General features: G+C 41.7%; 1 protein-coding gene across 1 annotated transcript in view; it reads left to right on the top strand.

Annotated features, from left to right (window-relative positions):
- The window catches only part of LOC146789902 (uncharacterized), a 295,834-nt gene that overhangs the window by 78,217 nt on the left and 197,696 nt on the right, over positions 1-19,921 (top strand). The gene's annotated exons all lie outside the window — the stretch shown is intronic.

Below are 19,921 nucleotides of genomic sequence, written 5' to 3'. Positions count from 1 at the left end.
ATCTTATGCTTTTTTGTACATTTTATTTGCATTTTAGATGTTTTTATCTGAAACCGCTTTTTATGAAAAAACAATGTAAGGTCGCATCATGCTGCTGTGAATTTGTTTTGCACTGAATGACACAGGAACTTCCTATCATGTAGCATTATATATTTTAAAAGCAATTAATGTCAGGAAAGGTATTGCTACTATTATTTGATCAAAGATAAGATATATGTGAGACTTTACAATGTTGATATGACCAGCTATTGTTTTTGAATGGTCATGAAACTAGGTATCACGCTGTGGTATTAATTTTATAAGATATGTCCTCCATGGCAATGGAACCTGTGACCAAATCATATAATTGATTTTAAATGTGTATTTTAACTCATGTACCACCTTTATGGTTGTTCTAACAAACTGAATAAAGTATATTGAATCGAGTGACAAAAGATGTTACTGATGGCCCATTGCAGAGTTCCTCTCTGTTTTTTGACTAAATACAAAAATGTTTTCAGCATGATGCTCCTCTTGGCTCCTGGCTGATGGCCCCCTGAAATTAATTCAAGCCCTTCAGGGGTGCCCACCTCTCAGTTTGAAGACCTCTAGTCTAGATGGATGGTACCCATTCTTCTCAGAGACATCACCAACCATGTTTAATTTACTTTGAGAGGGAGAGTTTTCCCTTAATTGGTACCTTTCAGCACAACTCTCCTTAACCCCTCTTTCTTATGCTACAGAAGTGTCAGCAAGACCCTGTGGCTTTGGAGTTTCTGCATCTGACCCCTATAGGCCCTTACTGCATTCTGTGTTTAACTCGTGGTCATCAGCGACTGCTTCAGTTGCACTTTTTTAGGAAGACTTTTTGAAATCCTCATTACTACTAGAAATACTTCTTTCTGAGTCATATTCCCAGATAGCTCTAGAAATTTGAATACAAACCTCTAGTCTTGGAGGATTTCTACTGAACATCTGATAGCGCCGACACAAGCAACTGGCAACCCCCAGAGAAATGTGTTAATTTCAAGCACATCCAACAATTTTAAATTGAAGAATGAAACGCAATAAATCAAATGAGCAAAAATGTGGCAAGATCATCAGAATGGAGTAAGGAGAACCAGAGATGTTAATTTTTAATATTTTATGGCAAAAAGTCCCTAGAAAGATCAAAGTGCTTTTGAAAAGCAATGTATTTTTATTCATTTTTTACCAGCACCGAAGCACGATTTCAGGCCTACCCTGACAGAACAGAGTCTGGATACACTAAGCATATCATCATGGTCAAACATTTTTCCTCTGAACTAAGTCTCTGAAAAGGAAGTCAAAATCTTTCAGAAGCGCACAGTTTAAAACTGAGGCTGGCGAGGATCCTTCAAACCCAGTTATGTCATTGTCAAGCTCTAGCTGATGCTGTTGATTTTGGCACCAAAAACTCAGTGGGACAAAGCAAGATTTTATAGCATGACTTTTCCATTCAAGTTATCAGAAATCTGATCACACAATTAAATCAGATTTTGAAAACTAAGTGGCAATAACTTTGAATTAATTGTCTAGCACTTTCTCAGGCAGAATTATATAATAGCTATTTTAATCACACCTAGGGCCGTCATGGAAAAGTCTAGCATTACCCATACAGTTAAACTAGCTGTTAGATTGTCTTTCACTGTGAGGCACACAGACTCAATCTGGAGTGTGTCCTATTTTGATATATTAATATCCAGCCCTCTGGGCTTATGAGACACACTTTAGAAATGACTTGTGATTATATAAGACTTGCACAGGGATTTTTTCCTGCCATGTTTTATTTCAGTTAATTTAAACTGCAGTCCATCTGGAGTACAGTGATGCTTCTAGCAGCCATGTCATTTTGTTTTACATATGCGGGTGGTGTAAGGTCACACTACAGCCCAAATATGATAAAATCAACAGGTGTGACCGCCAAGGTTGTGTCCTGGCCCCAACCATATTTTTTCTATGTATCAATCAAGTAGTTGACCACATATCCAGGTCTCCAGCTGACGCACCAATGCAAGGGCAGAAGAAAATCGTAACACTCGTTTGTGGATGACACCCTCCCCGGAAGTGTGGGGAGAACAGAAACTAGACCGCTAAACCGTCAATGCTCTCTCCGCACAATCGGGTAGACACCCGCGGCGGACCGGAGAGGTAGGAATAGGCAACGGAAACAACTATCTAATTAGGTCCTCTTTTAAAATTGTCTAATAGTGCTTAGATCTTAGAAATGTTAAAATAAATGAATAGGGCACTAGCAACCGTACAGCATACAAAAGCAGCGCCTTACTTGCACAGGCGTATGAATCCTATTAGGTCCACCTAGCACCAAAGGCAGGGAATCTGCATATATGTACGGGAAGATTAGATAACATTGTGGGTCCCAATGCCATGCATACCAGGTCTTCAGGGACTATTGATGTTTTTATTCCCCTAATTAATTGTCAAGTTTTCCAACCTGTATAGTTTTTATATGGTTCATATCCTTGTGTAATAGGTTTTTATGAATTGATTTAATACTATATATATATATATATATATATATATATATATATATTTTTTTTTTTTTTTTTTTTAAAGGAATCTTTTTATGTAACTATGCAAGAAATGTATTTAATGCACACTGCACATTTATGGTCTGACGACTGGAGTAAAGTTTTCAAAAATGAAAAAAATGACATCTAGGTTTCCATGCTGTAGGTGTATTTTATGCACCATTTACAGTGGATGTACGGGGAAGTTAAATACAGAAAATAAAGGATTCCAAAGAACAGCACCTGTTTTGGGGAAACATGCACACTTTATTACAGTTTAACAAATGTAAAGTGTACAGAATTCTAACACCAGGAGAATCGGTAAGAAAAAAATGGGACACTATCCAAAGATTGTCATTGCTCACAACAGGTACAATAAATATTGTGTTCACAAGCTGCAAGCCACAACAACATTTTTCCAGATACCTTCCAATTGCCTAAAGGTTAGCAAACAACTTGTTGTCAGCAAAAGGGAATAAAGAAAACCTTTGCAAGATAATATTCACAGTCAAAATCATGAAGGTTCATTCAAAATTAAGAACTATTACAGAAGGCGAAATATGGTTAGTTAATCAGGCAGTTCAATAATTCATTATAAATGTGCGGTTTATGAAATATCCAAGAGCAAAATCAGTAAGAGTATTGACATGAAGTCTGCCTCTGGAAAATAGGCAAAGAACTCTGGGAATCAGAAATATTTTAAGTATAGAATCAAATAACAGTCAAACATGGGGACTGCTTAGTTTAAAAGTAAATAAAGGTTTGGCACACATGCCAAAAAACACACACTTTTTATATGTTTTTAAACTGTGAAAGCCACACTTTCGACATGGTGTAAAAAGAGGTAATGACAACAACCAATAGAGTTTCGTAAACACATGATACATTAGCTGCAACACTACTAGAGATACCTTCAGAAAGGATAATTAATGCTAACCCTTAACCTAAAAACAAGAGAATGCTACTGCATCTGTGTATGTGTTCAATACAATGGACGTCTGCGTGAACAGGAAAAGTTCATGATTAGTTGCAAGAGTGAGTACAATTAAGGCACAGCGTCCTTCAAAGCTACAAAAGAAAATACTTTTTGTTTCAGCCCAACACCACAAAATCGATCCTATTTCTGCTGTTTTCTGTTATGGGAAAAGAACACCATCAGGACATTTAATCCCAAAAAAGAAACCAGCATTTCTTTCATAGCTGTAAAAGTGCTTGTCAGTACAGACAGGCAGAGGCCCATTCATGTCAACTCGAGGCCTGGTTATGCTAACTTCAAGCTAATGCAATGTTATATTAATTAATAAATCTGCTTTAACATAGACTTATATAGACACTAACATCGTGTTTGTTGTTTCTCTAAAATATTTTGGAACTTATTGACTGGTGCAAAGTAATTAATTTTGTTCATATATTGGTTTCTTGTGCAATCTTGAATGGACTTGTGTTTCGATGATGTACACCTTTTTATCGCATTTAACTGCTTCCTTTTCTGTTCTCAGAAAACTAAACTGGGAGTTTCGTCTAGAAAAACATAGACATTGTTTTCATTTTGAGATTTATATATGTATGCTGTCCCAATGTACACATGAATCGGTAACGCGCACACCAAATGTTTTCCAAGTTTATCATTAAGTTAATCAGTTGGTAGACTGGATCCAAAATCTGTGGTCCAATGATTAAGCCAATGTTTAGCTGTCGGTCCCGTGCTATGGGCACTCCCGGGAAGGCTGGAATTGGTAACGGCTTTTTTTCTCTTGATTGGAAGGACTCCAACCTGGCCTGGGTTACCAGAGAAGGGGACGAGTATATCCAGCAAGTAAATTGGCAGAATGAGGACTGGGAAAAAAAAAAAAAAGAGTTAATCGTTGCTATATTAGTCAATTTAGAAGTGCCACAGTCAAATAGCTGATAGTTACTTCTTATCTAATTGGGAATACAAAGTCATTTACGCAGTAGACAAGATGACGTTCTTTTGATGTACAACGGAAGACACCAGCTTTCTGAGTGTTTATCTCTCTCTCTCTCTCATCTAATTGGTCTTTCCTCAGCTAGTTTGTGTGTATGGCGCCTATCTCCTCCTGTCGAGCCTAGGCCTCGCCCCACTATTAGACCTGCTGCTTCCAAGTCAAAATGTATATTTCAGAAGCTGTGTTAGATTCTGGGGAAGCATCAGCACCAATGCCAGCTATCATCCCTATTGTCAAATTGTTGCTCATCCTATGACGCCATTCACCCTAGAATTGTTTTATGGGGATATTAAGAAACACGCAGTATTTCTGTCTCCATGCCAACTGCTTTTCATAATGTGCCCTACAGGGTTCCCTAATGAGCATCCCAAGGTTGTATTTGTGTTTTCATATTTGGAAAGACCGATTTAATCACTTACCCAACTGAATTCACAAGTCTTGTTGTGGCCAAGTTAGATTGGCCCGAGTGTAAAAGAGGCTCAAAGGATTTGAAGGATTTACTGACACGACTTCTAGAATGAGCAGAAACGTGTTCGGATTCACTTGGTGATCAAATTAGAAAATTGTCTGACTGAAAGAAAACATGAGAAGAGTAGGAAAGAGTCATTGTTAAAGAAAAAAAAAAAACTCGGCAGCCATGATGAATGAAAACGAGCCTAGGCAAATAGGTTTCTAAGGAAGAAAGTGATCATAGAAGAGCACTAAATCTTTGTCTGTACTGTGGCAAATTAGGTCACTTTTTATTAGGCTGTCCATCCGAGCCAAAGAAAAGGCTTAAAATCCCTGTTAGACTTGGGGGTCTCTAGTTGGCACAGGTATGCAATTGTGACAAATAGGGACCCTCTCCTCTAGTCAGGGTAAGGGTCTACACTCCTAAAATAACCCCTGCTCACCCCCTTGGTAGCTTGGCACGAGCAGACAGGCTTATCTCAGAGGCAGTGTGTAAAGCATTTGTGAACACATACAGTAACCAAGTGACAACACTACAGATGGACACCACACAGGTTTTATATCAAAAATAAGTATTCTTTATATAGATTTACCACAAGACCATTAAACGACAAAAATACACGATACTGTTACTTTAGATGGTAGAATTTTGCTTAGTTCTCATTAGTTCTTAAATGCGACACTTTAGGTCAATGTACCTTTTAGATGCGACACGCAGGACAACGAAAGTGTTGCAACAATGTTGATGCGATGAAGATTTTGGTGCAAAGAAATAAAGACGTGAAGATCTTCCAGATGCGGCACGCTTCTCCGATGGTGCGAGAAGACTCGACTCGATGCTGCAGCGGCGACACACTTTACGCGATGCGACGACAGCGGCCTTGGCAGCGACACTCTTCTCTGACGTTTGCGAGACGCTTCCGCTCGATGCGATGTTGCAGCGGCGACACCCCTTTACGCGATGCGACGACAGCAGCTCCGACGGCGGCACGCTTCTCCGTGGATGCGAGGTGCTTTTCTTGATGCGGTGCAATGCGACAACTACGATGGCGACACGCTTCTTCCTCGATGCGAGACTCTTCTCTTGATGCGGTGCAATGCGTCGGCTGCGATGGCGACACGCTTCTTCGGCGTTGCGAGCCACTTCCTGGATGATGCGAGACGCTTCCACTCAATGCGATGCTGCAGCGGCAACACACTTTGAGATGCGACGACAACATCTCCGGCGGCACGCTTCTCCTTCTTGAGTAGCGCTTCCAGCTCCTTGTGACACGCAGTCCCTCAGAAGGCCGAACAACAGCAGCAGGCACTTCCAAAGAACTCTGGGGAGCTGGGGGGTGAAGTATGTTGTTCCTGAGACTTCAGCAGGAGGCAAGCTCTTTTCCATCCCTTGGAGATCCTTCACAAGTTGAGCAAAAGTACACACAAAGTTCCTTTCTCCTCCCTTTGGCAGTAAGGCAACCACTGCAGGCCAATCCCCCAGTTTCAGGGATAGTTTCCTCCTCAGCTTCTTCTGGTTCCTCTCTCAGCAGAGGTTCTTCTTGTTTTCCCAAAGTGATCTAAATTCTTGGGATCAGGGTCCCAATATTTATACCCAAAAATCCTTTGTCCTCTGAAGGCAGAGGGGCCTTTGCCTTGTTCAAACCGGTTCTGGTCAGTCCTGGAGCACTTTGTTTACCGGACTCCTTCTTTCCTTTCAGAGTGCAGGGCAGAAACATCAGACGCCCCACAGGAGATGGAGCCAGTATTGTGGAGGGAAAGCACAGCCCTGGAGCACTTTGTTGACATGATTCCTTCTCTCCTTTCACAGTGCAGGGCAGAGACATCAGACGCACCACAGGGGGTGGAGCCAGCACTGTGGGGGGCAGGCACTGTCCTATTCAGGTCCCAGGTGCAACTCCTCCCTCCCATCAAGATTCAGTTCTCTCTATTCACCACTGGGCGGAATCAGTCTGTCTCCTGGAATCCCCCAGCCCTGTCATTCAAACTCCAGACAGGGAATATACAGCCTAGCAGAGGCAGGTTTGAATGGTTAGACAAGAAAATGCCTACTTTCTAAAAGTGGCATTTTCAAACACAGAATGTTAAAACCAACTTCACTAAAAGATGTATTTTATCATTCTGAGTTCAGGCATACTAAATTAGAATTTCTACCATGTTCCCTGAGTCAGTTAGGATCAGAAAATGTAATAACCAAACTGCCCATTCTGGCCTATGGAGAACAGGTAGCCTTGCAATAGTGAAAAATGAAAATGGCTGTAATTCACTATTAGGACATGCCACACACACCAGGGCATGTCCTACCTTATACTTACAATGCACCCTGCCCTTGGGCCTACCATAGGGGTGTCTAATATCAAGAAAATGGAAGGTTTAGGGACTGGCAAGTGGGTGCACTTGCCCAGTCAGCATGACAGTACCAGACTGCACGCAGACTCTGCAATGGCAGACCTTAGACACATGTTTATAGGCTGCTTCTGTGGGTGGCACAACCAGTGCTGCAAGCCCACCAGCAGCATTTGGATTTAAAAGCCCTGGGCACTCCTGGTTTACTGCACTAGGGTCTGACAGGTAAACCAAACCAACCAATCATGGAATCACTAATTCGTACAATAATTTACAATAGGGAGAGCATATGCACTTTAGCACTGATCAGCAGTGGTAAAGTGCCCAGAGTCATAAAACAGCCAACAACAGGTCAGAAAAAATATAGGAGGAAGGCAAAAAGTTCAGGGATGACCCTGCAAAAAGGGCCAAGTCCAACAATCCCTAATAAGGAAATGCAGGGAAAAGTTCTCACATTTGGAAGTGGAATATCCCGGGACCTCTCTCAACCAATTTAACCTTGTACTAGATCCCGGTGAATCAAACAAGAAACTTGAATCGGTCAGAGCAATAGATGGATGTGAACTGACTGCTGGGGTCTAAAATCTCAAACAGAGTGTTTAGTAATGAGATTTCCAGAGGAGAATATATTTGATTGACACCAAATTTTTAGATGCTCCTGGGTCCCCTATAGTTACATAAACATAACCCCAGAATTGGTTGGTCGACTTGTGCTCTTGAATTTAGTTAAAAATGTTATCAGAAAAGTTGTTTGCAAGTTGGAAAAAAAAGTATTGCCAAATCAGGTTCAATATCTGCTCATTGATAGAGCTCTTTAAGTAGTACAGAGCTATTTTAGATATGTTAAGTCTAAGACTACCACTCTCCCACCACTCCATGCCATATTGATTTGCAGTGGTGGACAATAAAGTGTAGTTGAATCTATACTATTACAGAGAAGGAAAACAAATCCCACAGAAAGTATTTGGACAAGATGTTGGCAACAGAAGAGTGATGCCTTTGGACCTGTATTGATTATAGACCCTGAAGCAGGTCAACATTAAGAGTTGTTGTCTTTTGCCACTAATTCTAGAACTGTTGGACCAGGTAAGCAATGCTTTCGTATATACTAAGCCAGATCTGTGAGGGGCATATAATTTGATTAGAGTGAGAGAAGGTGACTAGTGGAAGACAGCATTCCCAAGTAAGTTTAGTCTATTTGAGTGCTTGGTTATGCTCTTTGGGCTTTGCAGTGCTCTGGCAGCCTTTCAGTTCTTCGTCAACCAGGTCCTTCAAGAGCTTCTCAACATTTGTGCTGTAGTATATATTGATCACATCTCAATCTATTCAAATTCCAATGAAGAACATATTGACATGTAAAACCTATACTTCAGCTTCTGTGAGATAATCACTTGTATGCAAATAATGTATGGTTCATGTAACAAATGTAGAGTTGTGGGGCTTTGTTATTATTCCAAAGTCAATAACTAAGGATCCTGGGAACGTAAAGGCTATTACTGATTGCAAGTCACTAGGTTTAGTTAAGAAGCCCATAGTATTTTGGCCTGCAAATTTTTATAGATGTTTCATTGATCATGTTTCCACAATAGTGGCCTCCATAACCAGGTTACAATATCAATGTGTTAGTTTTGTGTGGACTGAAGAAACAGAAAAGACCATTAATCAACTGAAGATCTTCTTTATTAGGGCTAGTATATATCCTCTCCCTGATGCTAGTAGACGATTCTTGCAGGAGGTAGATGCTTCTAGGCATTTGGAGAAGTTGTGCCCCAACACAGACTCCTGATTCTGGCCAGATACATTTATTGGCTCTTTTTTTCATGGAAATTTAATATTTGCTGGGTAAAAGACATACTGAAACAATTCCTCCAGATCATTGTAATTTACACTTTCTAAAATTCCTATGGGTACTTTCAGCTCAACATTTATGATATATTAACTTTAGTGACTTTGATTTCATAATTCAGTTCTGCCAGGTCATAAAAATGGGAGCACTAACACATTATCACAATATGGTTTTACGACTGATGAAGCTGCTTCGGTTTCACATTTGATCATACCTCAAGAAAAGATTGTTGGAAAAAAACATATGATTTTTGTCAAAACTTGCAGAATGTTTATCGACATACTAATCAGGAATGGGTGAAATCCAAAAAGGGTCAGTTAGTTGATAGAACATGAATTAAATGTGCCAATTAAGGAACTTCAGGATAAGGCTCTAACTTAGTTTCTTTCATCTGCCTCAGCTGTTCACCATGGTGAAACTAAAAGTACGTTTTTTTTTGGCAACCATCTTTGTCAAAAAATGCTAGTGCTACTTGCACTGGAAATAATAGTTCACATCAATGTCCTGCGGGACATTTTCAACTTTTGACTGTTCCATGTCCTTAGCATACTGCATCTTTATAGTTCATTGTAGAATGACCTAATGCTAAGGGTGGGTTTCATACTGTTCCAGTGCCTGTCAATTAATTTACCAAGATGGCCTACTTTGTTATCCTCAAGAAACATCTTCTGCCTCAAGCCTGACTCCTCATTTCTTGCATAATACTCTTTGATTTCATGGGCTCCTAACCTTTGCGGTTTTAGTATGTTTATTGATTTTAGAAAATTCTTGTAATCTTCTGCAAATAGATGTACAGTGTTCATCCAGTTATCAGCCCCAGGTGAATGGCCAGATATAGAGTCAACTAGGTATTGGAGCAATTTGTACATTGCCAACTGGAAGCTGAAGCTGATGACTGTGTGAGCTCTCCATGGCTGATGGAATTTCCATATAAAAAGTTAATCATTGGGAGTTTCTCCTTTATTTGTTCTCCTGTTTCTCATCGTAGAATGATTGGAGAATTCCATATTCTTTTCAAAACATCCCTTCGATTTGAGGAAATATGAATTTTGTGATCAGTTATGTCCCCTATCGTAGACCCCAACGGCTCCATGTGCATGCTATAAGTACATGTATGTTCCCTCCAGTTCCAGTTTTGAAGACGCAAATACATGTGCGTCCACCGTCAACATGTCCTCTTTCAGATCCGCCATGAATGGGTCAGATATTCCATTCCTAAGTATGAAAGGCCACCGACTTTATGTGGTTCACTTTCCACATTTTACAGATTCAGGCGAGTAGGCCCTGAATTCTGTCATCAAGCCTTTTCCTGCCTTCTGCCTCTGAAAGCTCCAGTCTGAGCCCGCATCTGTATCCATGAACTTTGTCCTACTCCCTGCGCGGCTAACGGTGCCTGATCCAGCCTGTTGCCTGCCAAAAACTGTATTTCACCTTCAAGATTATCTGCTCCACTCCTCATCCAATGCATTCCTGTCTAGTAGTTTAGGTAAACATTCCTCCAGCTACCGTGCAAAGGGCCAGGCCTCGCTGTCCTCATGCAAGTAATTCATAGCCCCTGTTACCATGGAATATTCCTGCCCCCTCGCATCTCATGTAGACAATTAGACGCTTGTACACGCACTAACAGTCAGTATAGAATAGACTCCGTCCGAGAGACCTTTCCTTTTGGATAATACAGTTCTTTAAACATAAGATATTAGATATGATTTGGGATGAGGTTGACGTGACCCCCCAGACTTCTGTCTCCACATGTAGAGCTAAATGTCAAGTCCCCTTCACCCTCTAGTTGCACGTCAATCACACGTCATGCGGCTGCGCGCGCATCTCTGCCAAATATTTCTGCTGACATTGCAGGATTCTCTTATGGATCCACCCACTTGTGACATCATGTATAATGACGTTTACTAAGTTACGCCTATATGTCCGCCTTTTTTTAGTTACGTATGCACATTTTATCTGTATTATCAGCTGTTACGCCTCTTGCATCTGTCTTAATGTAATGCTTTCCATATAAATACCATTACCTGTCAATAATGTATTGCCCTTCCTTCCTGAACTTTCGTGGTGATGGAATTTGAAGCCTGCAATTCGAATTGTATTTCCTTTGTAAAGGAATAAAGCCTTTTAGAACCTCTAATACCACGGATTCTGCCTCTTATATTTACTGAGTTATTCTTACTAGACTTTACCGTATAAAAAATAGTACCGGTAATGAAATATTTACCACATAAATTGGCGCCCGAATAGGGACACTTTCTCATCTCACGCGCCGGAGGTGCGTTGCAGGCCCGGTCTCCTGCCACAGCTGAACGGACAAAAACGCGTACCTGCAGGATTTCCTGTATCTCCCTCCGGCCAAGCGGGGGCGACTGAGGCTGCGATCAACACCCAGACGAGGCGGTGAGAAGTGCGAAGTATCCCGACCAGAGCCTAGCTGAGAGAGCAAGATCCGAGGTATACAGAGGCCCACCAGGTTCCGAAGTTCCGAGTCCAGTCGAGTCGAGTCCAGTCCGGTCCAGTTTCAGTTCAGTTCCGAGGCCTTCCGTTCCGCGCTACCCGGTGAGTACCATTGCCGGGGAGGCATTTAACGTGCACATAGTCTGTGCCGGTCAAGACGGGTTTGGGTACACAAATCCGGTCTGCACTGTTTCAGCAGTGTATCTGTACTGTTTAGCAGTATATCTAGTATGTCTTGCATATAAATAAGTATTATCTAGTGTCAGTATTATGTCAATAACTAGTTTTCTATTAGTTATCATCGTTCGTTAAACTGTTAAGTGTTAAATGTTTTAATACGTTCTATATATTGTGGTGTGAATGACTGTTCATTATTGTGTTTATTGTATAAAGTGTGTTCTAGTAACCATCTAAAAATGCCGCTCTTTTCGAAATTAAGACAGATCAAAACTAGAAAAGGGGTACTCGAAGAAGCTGTTCCCATCCCACCTAGGGACACTCCAGGATACTTTATGTATCATAAGCATGGCCTAGATGCCGTATTATTTCTTGATTTATGGGTGGACTACACCAAGGATTTATCAGAGAGTCAGAGATGGCCCGCAGCGGGGACCTGGGATGCAGATTGCATCATGAGAGTAGAAGAAGAATTATGGAAAAAGAAAGCCAGACAGTCACAGAAAGATGCCATTGAATTATGGCGTAAAGAATCATATAGACGTACAGAAAAAGCGCTCAGACAGGAAGAGAAAGGTAGGGAGAGTTCAAACAAAACCCGAGAAAATCTATTAATTGAGGAAGGTACCCGAGTAAAATCAGAACAAGTAGATAGACAAAGAAACACTCTTATGAATGGTATGTATCCTCTTCTAGCCGAAGGGTTACCTAAGGCTACCCCGGAAATACCAAAAGACTTGACTCCTCCATTGCTCCCGATAAAAGCACATCCCAAAACACATCCTAAAACGGCAAAAGACGTTTTCCTTTCCTCCTATTTAGATGACGTAGCTCCCGAGTATGCTAATACCATACCACACACACCGCTTGCCGATGGTGTTCAACATCAAGAGCATCCGTCTGTATCCCCGCAACAACAAACTCCTACACAAGTTCCAACAGGTCCGTCCGTTTCTACTGTTTTTCCCGCATCTACAATTTCTATCTTACGTCCAACGAATCCTTTCTTGCCCAGCACCTCAGATGGTGCTACAGGAGGTACGACAGACATGTTTGCCACACCGCCGCGAAATAAACAGACCCTTAGAGATTTAGCACTCCAACGTACACCCCAACTAGCGACATCCGACATGTTTAAAGAACAGCTTGTGGATTGTAGATACGATCCAGTGCCAGGTAAACAGGATAGATTGCTAATATCATCACTACGTATACGACGAGCTACATTGTATTTAATGACGATACCAGGAATGGTTGAACACCTAGACAATATATATCGCTTTGTCCAAACAGGGCGAGGTCCAGAAAGTATTAACGAAGCTATGGAATATCAGAAAGTGGATGTACAAAGACAACTACTACGCTTTTTCATAAATTGCGTGATTAGGAACCAAGACAGGCCTGGGGCAGATCATGATACCATGCAAAAACTTGCCAAATGGGGTCAGAACATATCAGAAGAGAAACATGATAAACAGGCGTGTATAATCGCCATGTATCGAAAGATCCGCAAAGAAGTAGAATGAATACATAAAGAAAGACGAGAAGCAGACAGAATTGAATCAGAGGAAGAGGAGGAGCGAGAATCAGAACAATTAGAAACGATAGCTTACGTAGGTAGAGGAAGACCCCATAATAATACTAGAGGCTTTAATGACCCGATACGTCCGATACGTCCAGAATGTAATAGACATTTTCAAACCCCTATGTTAAATACAAGATCCCCTGAACACCTATTCCAAGTCGCTGATAAATTACTCCGAGATCGAAGGGGGTACCATATGCTCGATTCCATGGACGAACAAGAATTAGCCAGGTCAGCAGTACAATGGGCTGATAGTCCCAGCGAATACAATGATGATGCACTAGCACACACGTTTCTGAATCTTGCCCCATACGAACAGCGTCTAGCTAGTATATACATGATTCAACACCTCCTTATATTATATAAAAGCCAACACTCCGATCCAGGACCCTTACCTGACATATTGACAGAACTACTCACGAATAAATGGAGAGGGTCAGGTACTGATTTAATTAATGAAATTCTAGAATTTCGAAACCAGTATATAACTTTCGTATGCCCAGAACACGTTCCAGTTCCCATTATGGGAAGAAAAATGTATCATATAGATAGACAGAATCCCTTACGCGAAGTACACCCAATCAGAGGTGAAGGTAATAACTTTACACGCGTGTTTGTGTACACGCCTATAACTAAAATTGAATTATTAGAAATGAAGAAAGTAGTACCCAGCCATGACAAGGATCCAGCAGGTTTCCACCGTGAGATAAAAGACATGTTACTCATGGGAGAGTATACCTACCCCGACATTATGAAAATACTGAAAGTGTTAATGCCTGCCGGTGTTTACGAGAAACTCAAAGAAAAGGAATGGGAGGTGGGAGACCAAAAGATAGATTGGACAGCATTAGAAAACGAAGAAAAGGCCCGAGCTGCAGGAGCAGGGCTTGGGGAAAAGACTACAGCACTACCAGGATTACTAGTGCAGGTACTGCCACGTTTATTAACTACGAAAAAGGAAGACTGGGGTGCAATCTCAGCCTGTAAACAAAAACAAGATGAAGACACTAGTGATTTCTATTCCCGATTTGAAAAATGTTTTGGTATTAACAGTGGCATAAAAGCAAGTAGCGAGTCATATCCGCATCTGTTTGTGACAAAATTAGTTGAAAATTCTCTGCCGCAAGTTAAGAATAGAGTATTGAAATTTGAGAGTACCTGGCAAGGTAATACCCCGTCACAGATGTTACAGATGTTACAATATCACCACAATAGAATTAGAGAAGAACAAGAACATGAACAAAGACGTATGAAAGATACGAAAATGAAAATGCTTGTTGCTCAGTCAGTTCCAGCTGATGGTCATCAAAAGGGTGACTCAACAGGTTCAGTTAAAGGGACATGTAACTATTGTAAACAACAAGGTCATTATATACACGATTGTCCAGTCCTGAAACATAATATTGCCACAGGTAGAACCCAGGAAAGACCACGTCCACCTAGACAGGATCAGAATCAACAACAAATTCCTCAACATGTACAACCTAGGTCAGCTCCGCAACAACTAGCTCCGCAACAGGCAGCTCCACAACAGACCGTAGCACCACCGCAAGCGCAGCCTATTGCTGCCACACAAGCAACCACGCAACAGATGTATCAGTATGCACAAGCAGATTATCCCGATTATCAGCGATACACATGAAATAGCCTAGAGAGGGAAGTTGGCTTACCCCTTATTGAGGTTCCTGTAGACCAAGAGGGACCTTATGTACATAGTGAACTATTAGGGGAAGACAGAAAGTTTTTACTTGATACAGGGGCAAGCAGAACAACTATAAGACGCAGTGAAGTTCCAGGGGCACCCCTCTCAGGCTCACAAAATATTTCCCTTGGATTCTCAGGAAAACCTATAATTAATGACGTAACACAACCTCTTCCACTCATGGTTGGTCCATTGACACGTACTACAGATTTATTGCTTACTAAATCATGTCCAGAAAACTTGTTAGGTATAAAAACATTGAAAGCTCTAGGAGCTATTATATGTTGTTCTCCGGAAGGAGTACGACTATTTCTACGTGACTTTAAAGGTCACTACGTGTCCAGAGACATGGATCACCGGCTGCAGAGTTTACCTACACATTTATGGGCACAAGGCCCAACTGATGTTGGTTGCATGAACATTACACCATATCGTGTCACACTAAAAACAGGAGTAGTACTACCACGAATGCGACAATATAAGTTACCACCAGATGCTGTTGCGGCTTTGCTGCAAATCATTGACGAGCTCATTGCACAAGGAGTGGTTGTCGAAACCGACTCCAATGTATGCAATTCCCCGATAATTCCGATTCTTAAAAGAACGGATCCAAAAGCACCACCAGTATATCGATTAGTTATTGATCTGCGCGAATTAAATAAATGTATTGTACCACAATACCCTGTGGTCCCAGATATCTCTTCATTACTAACAGCTATTGACTCAGAAGCAACGTTCTTCACTGTAATTGATCTCAAGAATGCTTTCTTTAGCGTCCCAATAAATCCGGAAAGTCAATATCTGTTCGGATTCAGTTTAAATGGACGAAGTTTTAAATTCACACGCGCACCTCAAGGATTTACAGAAAGCCCCAGCATCTATAGCCAAGCACTGAAACGAGAACTTGACAGTATCCACATGCCAGTTAACACTGCCTTGCTTCAATATGTCGATGATCTGCTGATCACCGCCCGAAGCGAACCTGAATGTGAAAAAGCGTCACTGACGGTTTTAATATTTCTGGCCGACAAGGGGCACAAGGTGTCCCCTTCTAAGCTGCAATTCTGTGTCCAGCGAGTTGTTTACCTTGGGCACTCGCTGTCCAAGGAGGGAAGACAGCTTACACCCGACCGCATCCAGTTAATTGCTAACATGTCACCACCCAAGACACAAAAGGAGGTGCGGGCTTTTATAGGTCTCACTTCATACTGTAGGCAGTGGATCCCTCAATATGCATTTCTAGCAAAACCACTCATCCAGTTGACAACACAGGAGGCAGCCACATCGACTGTCCTCCCTTGGACTCAAGAACATACACATGCCTTTGAAAGCTTAAAGAAAGCTTTATGCCAAGCACCTGTTTTAGCAACACCATGTTACAGTAAACAGTTTACACTCTTTGTTACAGAACGCGACGGTACTGCCTTGTCAGTACTCACTCAGGAACAAGCAGGATCACACAAACCATGTGCTTATTTCTCTAGTACATTAGATCCAGTAGCTCAGGCTCTTCCTGCGTGCCTGAAATCGGTGGCAGCAACAGCTTTAGCAATCAGACAAAGCGATGCCATCGTGTTAGGACATCAATTGACAGTACAAGTACCACACGCAGTAGAGGTTCTCTTGAACCGCACACAAACACAACACTTGACTATAGCGAGACTCACTGGTTACGAATTGACATTGTTTCAGCCACACATAGAAATCAGACGTTGTAATACGTTAAATCCTGCCACACTTTTGCCAGTAAATGGAACAGATCCACTAGCACATGATTGTATTGAAGTCATTACTATCACGACGAAACCCAGACAAGACTTGACAGACATCCCTTTATCAGATCCAGACCTGACATTGTATGTAGATGGTTCATGTATGAGAACAAGTACAGGAGAGTTAGTGGCCGCTTACGCAGTTACAACAGACACTGAAGTCATTGAAACAAATTGTATTAACACTTTGTCAGCTCAAGCAGCAGAGCTCATCGCTCTGACACAAGCCTGTATTCAAGCCAAAGATAAGAAAGTCAACATATACACAGATTCACGTTATGCATTCTGAGTCGTCCATGACTTCGGCGTACTGTGGCGAGAGAGAGGTTATTTAACTTCTCACGGTGCCCACATCCAACACGGACCCCTCATTCAAGCCCTATTAGACGCGATTCATCTACCTACTGCAATATCGATTATGAAATGCAAAGCCCATACAAAAGTTACCGATATCATTTCTCAGGGTAATGACCTAGCTGACAGAACAGCTAAACAGACTGCTCAGAACCAGACTCATACAACTGACGCGACAAAGACAATAGTTCCGACACCAACACATTGCATGACAGTTAAGGATCCCGCCCTTGATGTAATTGACATACAGACACATGCTACACCAGAAGAAATAAAGAAATGGACTGAATTAGGAGGGATCCAAACGGATCAAGGATGGATGACGAAGGAAAAATCTATATGGTTTCTTCCCGACTCCATGGTTCAAGTCATCATTAACACAATACATAGTCCCGCGCATCTAGGAGAAAAAGCTATGCTAGACAGCATTCAACACATCTGGTTCAACAAACATTTACGAGCCGCAGCTAAACAAAAAGTTCGTACCTGTATGATATGTTGTCAGTTCAATCCAGGTAAAAGCATCCCCGTAGAACAGGGTGGATTTCAATCTCCCGATCATGCTTTTGAAGTCCTCCAGATGGATTATATCCAGATGGAACGATGTCGAGGATTCAAATATGTTCTCGTAGTTGTATGTGCTCTTTCCCGTTGGACAGAAGCCTACCCGGTTTCAGATTACACTGCCCCGACTACTGCCAAACAGTTAGTTCGAGAATTCTTCCCACGGTACGGTTTACCACGTGTTGTCTACTCAGATAACGGTCAGCCGTTCTCATCCGAACTGATGAAACACGTTTCCCTTTTGTTAGGCTACCAATGGAAATTCCACTGTGTCCGACATCCCGAGGCAGCAGGTCTCGTGGAACGCCATAATCAAACTCTGAAAATTAGATTGTCCAAAATATGTAGAGAAAAAGGTGTCGATTGGATAGTAGCCTTACCAGTTGCACTCTTTTACATGAGAATGGTAGCACATTCTCGAACAGGGCTATCCCCGTACGAGGTGATCTTCGGTAGACCACCAAATATGTGGGGGACGCCTATACCTCGCAAAATCACTGATGTTGACTGTAATATGCTGACAGATTACCTGGCTTCCTTGATGTCTGCACTACAATCTTGTCGTTCACAGGTAGCTGCAGCTTTTCCCGATAACACTGAGGTGAAGCCCCATGACGTGGTTCCAGGTGATCTGGTCCTAGTGCGGAATTTCGACCGGAAGACCCAACTGGAGCCTAGGTGGAAATCGCCAAAACTTGTTCTACTAGCAACAAGGACAGCCGTGAAGATCGAGGGACGTAAAGGGTGGTTGCACTCGAGTCATATCAAGAAATTTTATGGACTACCGTCCAGTGTGAACTCTCAGCCCTGCATTCCCTCACAGACAGACTCAAAGCTTCCCTTGGTTGAACAGTCAAAAACGGAACTTTATAAACTGAAATTAAGGTCTAGCAAGTCAGACAATTTGATTGTTTAAGTCCTCTCCAAGGTGAATCGGTTGAATTTGTCTCTGACATGTATCCTCTAGACCGGAATAGAGAAAGAAATCAACAGATGCAGCTTAAAAAGCATGCGTATTGTAAATCACTTCGTAGTCACTGCACAGTAACATTATTAATTTTGTTTTTTCTAAGTTTTCTGATCATTATAACAAGTATATTACTTCGTATGTATTACCCTATTTCTAAGCGTGCTTACAATGTTACTGCAGAACATTCTTTTAGCGAACTACCTCCGCATGAGTTGTCCTATAGATTTGCGCTGCGCAACAACACATTCATTAGTATGTTACATCACTCCCATCAGACCAGCAATGCCACAAATTGTTGGATATGTGGCCGACTCCCTCCCTATCAGAACTATAAGGGAGTTTTGCCCCTCTTTCCATATCCGTTCACACACAATGGCTCCTGTGGAGCATGGTTTAGTTTGATTAATTCCCTAGATTCAAATTCCGCAGTTTATCAAGACAACTGGGTATGGGGAAACCTGAACCTAGTTTTGCTTAAAGTCTGCTACCCTAACAAGGAGGGACTTCCCAAAAGAACAGGAACTGATCTAGAAAATGAAGTATATGGATTAGGTAATTTTACACTTAACCTCATGATCCTGAACGTTGAATCTGAAGCTACACCAATCTTGCCCGCCATGTCAGTATTCCCAGTAAAAGGGGAATTATGTGTAAGAAAGAATGGTTCCATACACATGGGCCATAGTAAATGCACCACTGTAATAAAATTCAGTGATCAAGGCAAGTCTACATTTAGAGCTTCCCGTCATTCCTACTTCATATGTGGCCAGACCGCATATATACGTCTACCTCTAGATTGGGATGGTACCTGTTACATAGCATTCCTTCTACCACCTGTTTTCCTAGCCCCTCCTGATTATCACAGAAATACCCATTTAGTACACAAAAGACAGCAGAGAGATCTCCCAATTGTCGATTACACTGAAACAGCATGGGAGCAATACACAGATTTCAATAAAGGTTTCTTTCCCTATATAGGTACAGTCACTAATAGTAAGCTGATACGTAGATTAACTAGAACCCTTGAAGCAGTAGTGAACGAGACTACTTCCGCCTTAGGCAATTTAACAGAAGAGCAGTCTGCTATGCGGATTGTTGTGCTTCAAAATCGTCTTGTCCTTGACGTCATCCTGGCCGATAGGGTCGGAGCTTGTAGGGTCATCGGATCAAGTTGCTGTGTTTTCATACCAGAAAATTCGCCGT

This window comes from Triturus cristatus, chromosome 10 (genome assembly GCF_964204655.1).
Source record: "Triturus cristatus chromosome 10, aTriCri1.1, whole genome shotgun sequence".
In the NCBI taxonomy this organism is placed as follows: Eukaryota; Metazoa; Chordata; class Amphibia; order Caudata; family Salamandridae; genus Triturus; species Triturus cristatus.
This window is presented reverse-complemented; position numbering and strand designations above follow the sequence as displayed.